The following is a 6,647-nucleotide window of genomic DNA, read 5'->3' as shown; positions in this document are numbered from 1 at the left end:
CAGGTAGATACCGTTAGCTAGCTAAGCTAAACATTCTTAAATTAAAATGCCTAAAGCTAAACTTCCCTTTTAATGACTTGCAATGAGAAGCATTTCTAAACCTGTTGTCCAACAAAAGAGAACACTATAACGTTTTTACTCCACAACTGCTTCCTTTTGTGATCTGATGTGGCTTCTTGTCACAGAATGAGGCAGAAAATATGTTCTATACTGTAAAAAGCATATGGTAAAAAGGCTATGTCGATTAGCAATGGATTATAAATATACTTAATTATGATGAAAATACCAAAGATGGCTTGAATAACACAGATTAACTATACATTGTCGCAGTCGAGTGTTTATTGTCTTTGTTTTATCATTCAAAACGTTTATATCTTCTGTTTACTCAGTTACAGCAATAGCAATGCCTTTGTCCATATTAGGGATTTCCTGAGTCCTTTTCCTTCTGTTATACTCATGTGGAGTTTCTGCGTGAGGGCGCCCTCTGGCATCCAGTATGAATGAAACCGACATTAAATGTGTTTATAGTGCTCAATAATGGCCAATCCATTCTCTTTTGGGTAATTTTTTAATTAATTAAATTTTTTTAAGTATCGGTTCAGGCACCGGAACCGTTTTAAAAGTATCGATTTGGCACCCGTATCGGAAAAAAAACAAACGATACCCAACCCTAATTTTGAGTGTGGTTGATCATACTGTCGGGATGTTTTTCCTGGCCTGTAAAATCTCTTCCTCCTCTGATTTTTATTAATGCTGTAGTTTCTGGGATTAATTATTCATAATTCCTGTCTGTACGGTGTGTTTCGAATGTGATCTCACCTGTATGAATGTGTTTGCCCTTCTGCAGATGTTTTAAAAACATATTGATGTGTTTGACAGAAATACAAGCATCTTTTACTCATGTGTGAGGGAAGCATCTTCTCTAACATTTAGCTTCTGATAGCAGACATTTCTCCTTTATTTCTACTAAAGAAAGTCCAGAGAGTCCAGTAGAGTTTCACTTCTCCTTTAAGAGCGATAAGAGCTCTGTCTGCCTCTTCAGCTTTCCTTTCAGGAGCAGCAGAAGTGTGTGTATGTGAGTGAGAAGAGGTCCTTAACCTCCCATCAGATAGAGGCAGAGAGGCATTTCAGCAGTCCAGAGACAGACACTTTAGAAAAGACTTGCAGCGCTACACTGATTTCACCAGCTCAATGTGCATTACCGGTGTGTGACGCATTTCTGATCTTCTCACAACCCCTGTTGTTGTGTGTGTGCAGGACAGTATACAGCACGCTTAAACTCCATCAGCATGTTTTGAGGTCTTCCGATATTGCTTGCACACAGATGTTTGAGTAAGAATCATATTAATTCCTAGATTGCTGGTATAGACTAGACTGGGCTGATATGATTATATAATAATGATATATATGATGTTATAATTAACTAATAGTGTAGACCAGACTAGGGTTAGGCGATGTCTACCAAATTGGCATTGGACGATGTCTACAGTGAAACACCGTGATGGACGATGACATCGGGGGGTGGGGTTAGGGGTGTCCCGAAGCGTGAAACAAATAACGTGTTAAGGCCCGGGTATACTTCACATTCCGCGTTCCGTTCCGGGTGCGTGGCTGTCCGCGAGCCCTCTTGATGACGAAAATGACGTAATACGGATGGTGCGCGGATGCGGACGGCCGAAGTATACTTTGGCCTAATTTATATACAGTCGCCTATACTTACCCAACGATATAATTGCGAGAAAAAGTATTGAAATTTTTTTTTTATCCTGCCATCTCGTAGGCCATTTATTCCCTTTAGGGTTTCCGTAGTACACTTCATTTCCTTTCCGAACACGGAACTGGGATGCGGCGGATTGCGGGAGAGGGGGTGGTGGGGGTGAGGAATCACGATGTCAGCTTAACATTGTGATGTCTGTCAGCCATCGGCGATGGACGATGGTATCATCTATCGGCCCAACCCTAGACTAGACTGATATTGTATGGTGTGATATGGTCTGGTCTGATATCTTTACGGCATATATGAACTACCATAGACTAGAGTGGATTGATCTGATATGATCAGATATGGTACTGTATAGACTGATCTAGTCTGATGTGATATGATATGAATTACAGTTGACTAGTCTGGATTGGCATAGTTATGGTATGGTCTCGACTGATTTGGTCTAATTGGGTCTGGTCTCATATGTGATATTATATGAACTACATACAATAGGTTAGACTGGACTGATCTGATCTGATATAATATATGATCTGGAGTGGCCTTGTATGGTACTATAGACTAGACATGTCTTGTGTGATAAATTATGGATGGTCTGAACTGGTCTGGTATATGGTATGCTGTATGAACGGCCATAGACTAGACTAGATTGGTATGATATGATGTATGATATGGTATGGTCTGGACTGGACTGGTCTAGTTTAATGTATGTGATATGAACTACAATAGACTATTCTAGACTGATAGAGCATGGTCTGATGTGAATTGGTCTGATATATGATGTGTGATATGATATGCAATAGAATAGACTAGACTGGTATAGTAGGGTATGATACGGTCTGGTTTGGTCTTTTCTGACATGATTAGTGGTCGACCGATATTGTTTTTTTGACAGCCGATGCCGATATCTTGGAAAGCAGGGTGGCCGATATAAAGCCGATATAATTTTATTTATTTTAATTAATATTTAAGAAATTTGAAATAATTTGAAAATTGATTAAAAAATAAATGTTAAATAAACATACTTATACTTTAGATGACAAAGTATTTTTCACAAATAAATAAATATTTAATAAAAATATAATTAAAAAGTAAGTAAACACTGTAACCAAAAGGGCACTTAATATTCTGGGAAGTTTGCGTGCATTAATCATATTTTTTCAAATAAAGCCAAGGAAACACTCATTTTACATACAGCACACAGTGAAAATGACATGAATATGACAGTGGGCAAATGCATAAAGCGCAGCATAATTTGAAATCACAAGTTTAAAGTCTGTCGATCGCGCGTCTCCAATGAAGCTGCCGCTGTCAGCGCCGTCAAAATAAAAGTCCCGCCTCGAACGCATCGGCCAAACAGAAAAACTTATCGGCCGATGCCGATATTTAAAAAATGCCAAATATCAGCCGATATATCGGTCGACCACTACATATGATGTCTTGATATGATATGCAATAGTCTAGAATAGACTGGTATAGTAAGGTTAGATATGGTCTGGTGGTCTTATATGATGTGTGTTATGTAATAGACTGGACTGGTTTAGTAGGGTATGATATGGTCTGGTTTTTGGTCTGGTCTGACATATGTGTGTGATATGATATATGTAATAGAGTAGACCAGACTGGTAAAGTAGGGTATGATACAGTCTGGTCTGGTTTGGTCTAATGTGATGTGTGTGATATGCAATAGACTGGACTAGTATAGTAGAGTATGATATGGTCTGGTCTGCTGTTGTCTGATCTGGTTTGCTGTGTGAGCAGCAGGCTCAGGTTTGCATGCAGCTATTAACCCATATTTTCAGAGAAATGTCTGTTCTCATTTCGCCCATGATCAGTGTTTAACCCCACGTTGCTCCAGGTGGAAGCGCTGTACTGTACAGTAGGTCCATTTGAATGTGTGTATTGGTTGGCTGTTGGGCTTATGTGGGCGGAGCAGATTTGACTCCTGCTGCTATGATATTTTAATACCTCTCTATTAAAGACACACCACGACCCCTGTATGTGTGTGTGTTTCTAGCCACTGGCCTCATACTGGGGTCCCCCGCTGTGCTGAACAGTCTGTCTCTTACACTCAGACAACTCCTCATGTTACCTAGCGACCGTATCCAGGAGGCAGGCAGTGCACGGACACATGGACTGCTTTGTCTCTCCCTGAGACTGACTCTGTCTCTCTCTCCCTCTCTTTCTCGTGTGTGAGTCATGAAGGGCAAATTACTCTGGACTCTGGTGTGTCTCTGCAGGAATCTGTGTGTTTTCTTTTAAGAATCTGCCTGCGTCATACAAGGTTTCTTGTCATGCATTTGTCCCGTTGAACAATACGCCACAGAAACTTTTAGTTATGATGGAAATGTTTATCAAAAGGTGCTGCTTGACATCTGCTCTTCTTATTATTGATCTGGTCGTCTTATTAGGGCACGAGCACCGATGGTGTGAGGACCCTATTGGAATTGCTCTGTTTCTTCTTCTTCTTCTTCTTCTTCTTCTACTCCTCCTCCTCCTCCTCCTCCTCCTCCTCCTCCAAAGTAATCACATTTTTGAGGGCCTAAACATGCTCCAAAACTCATGAAACTTTGCACACGTGTCAGAACTGGCGAAAATTTACATCTGATATGGTTTTCAGAAGTGGGTGTGGCAAAATGGCTCGATAGCGCCACCTGTAAAATGTCAACTGAGTGCGCCTCGAGCTACGTTTTACGTACATGTATGAAAATCAGTACACACATGTAACACACCATTACCTACAAAAAAGTATCTTGGTACAAAATACAAAGCCCAACAGGAAGTACGTTATTTTGAATTTCCTGTACGATTTTTGTGCAGTTTTTTCCATTTCCAGGCCACGTACTTTGATGAACTCCTCCTACAGTTTTAATCGGATCATCTTCAAATTTGGTGAGGGTTATCATTAGGGTTGGGTATGTTTTTTTTTTTTTTTCTCGATACCGGTGCCAAATCGATACTTTTAAAACGGTTCCGGTGCCTGAACTGATACTTATTAAAAAAATTAAAATCCACTCAAAAATTATGGATTGGCCATTAGTACTTGGGTTGGGTATAGTTGTTTTTTTTCGATATCGGTGCCAAATCGATACTTTTAAAACGGTTCCGGTGCCTGAACTGATACTTATTAAAAAAATTAAAATCCACTCAAAAATTATGGATTGGCCATTAGCACTATAAACACATGATGTCGGTTTCATTCATACTGGACGCCAGAGGGCGTCCACATATCCAGAAAATCCACATGTCCAGTCATAGAAGTAGCGAAACTCATGACCCTCCAGGAAATCCCTTATATGGTTTTTTTTCAGTCTATGGGATAAAGGCATCGCTGTTATAGCTGTAACTGAGTAAACTGAACATATAAACGTTTTAAATGATAAAACAAAGACAATAAACACTCAACTGTGACAATGTATAGTTTATCTGTGTTATTCAAGCCATCTCTGGTATTTTCATAATAATTAAGTATATTTATAATCCATTGCTAATCGATGTATTCTTTTTAAAGTAGCCTATGGAACATATTTTCTGCCTCATTCTGTGACAAGTAGCCACATCAGATCACAAAAGGATGCATTTGACTGGTATTGTGGAGTAAAAATGTTATGTTCTCTTTTGTTGGACAATAGTTTTAGAAATGTGAATACAAGGGAAGTTTAGCTTTAGGCATTTTAATTTAAGCATGTTTAGCTTAGTTAACGGAAGGCTACCTGCTGCCATCAGAGCAAGTGTAATTACTGCATTAATTACTGCATTACTGTAATTACTGCTCCTCGGATGCTCTCATTTCCCGAGCTGTGCTTTTAAGTTGGAATGTGAAAACAACATGGACACTCTAGTTACTTCAAATATTTGTTGGATTTGTATTATTAGAGCTTTCCGACTTGAATTCACGTGTATTTTCTCAGTCGGGAAATTCTTTTTTACGTGCTGACAAAGTTGAATGTTTCGCCATGAAACCGGAAGTTGCTGTAACTCAGGCAAGCAATGTCCGATCTGCCCCAAACTTCACACGTTTGATAGGTGTTCTATCCTGAACACATCTACATGCCCATATTCAGTTATAGTCATAGGGCCACCTGCTGGCAACAGGAAGTGTCATGGTTAACACTGTTATGGATTATAGGAACATATTAAAAAGCGTCAAAAAGTGTTAAATAGGCTGGCAACATGCTAGAAACATACTAAAACATGCTAGCAACACTTAGCTAAGTGTTAAAGCATGCTATTAATTCAGTGAAAAAAGAAGTTGATGTAACTCAGGCATGCAGTTTCAAATCTACCTGAAACTTAACATGTTTGATGAGAGTCCTGGCTTGAACACATCTACATGCCAAGATTCAGTTATAGTAGTGCTGGGCGGTATGACCAAAAATTTATATCACGGTATTTTTCAAAATTATACCGGTTTCACGGTACATGACGGTATTTTTTTTCATGCATGACCAGGTGTTCAGGTGCTAGGAAACGCTGTTTTTTTACTCATTTATTGACGAGTCGGCTGCGGTGCGGCCAACTGAATGCGCTGCTTCTCTGACGGTCACTGCACAGAACAGACGCCGAGAGAGGTGACACTTCTCCGGGAAAGTCAGACCTCGCGTTCGTGGGACAGCACTGGCGAAATCTTCCAACTGAACCATAGCTAAGGTTTATCCAAAAAAGTCTCTAGGTTTGTCAGTATGCATATTCTATGGAAAAAAGCCGCTAAAAGGGTCTGAAAGTTGCTCAGTCTAGTGCTAAAGTCGCGCTCGTGTGTGTGTGAGTGTGAGACGGATGGCAGGGGGCGGTGGATATTTGTGGAGGTCAATGTGGATATTGTGGATGAGTTCTTCTGTGTCATCACGTTCTATTAGTTCTACAGCTTCAGTTTCGGAACTTTCACGCTTAGTAACACAAACAGCTGTTCCCTCAACACAGTGCAACA

The 6,647-nt window shown here is 39.9% G+C and overlaps 1 protein-coding gene across 2 annotated transcripts in view; it reads left to right on the top strand.

Annotated features, from left to right (window-relative positions):
- msi2a (musashi RNA-binding protein 2a) overlaps positions 1 to 6,647 on the top strand; it is a 209,642-nt gene that overhangs the window by 120,478 nt on the left and 82,517 nt on the right. The gene's annotated exons all lie outside the window — the stretch shown is intronic.

This window comes from Sinocyclocheilus rhinocerous, unplaced genomic scaffold (genome assembly GCF_001515625.1).
Source record: "Sinocyclocheilus rhinocerous isolate Xijiao unplaced genomic scaffold, SAMN03320098_v1.1 scaffold1307, whole genome shotgun sequence".
NCBI lineage: Eukaryota > Metazoa > Chordata > Actinopteri > Cypriniformes > Cyprinidae > Sinocyclocheilus > Sinocyclocheilus rhinocerous.
The sequence above is the reverse complement of the archived record's forward strand: the minus strand, read 5'-3'. Positions and strand labels throughout refer to the sequence as shown.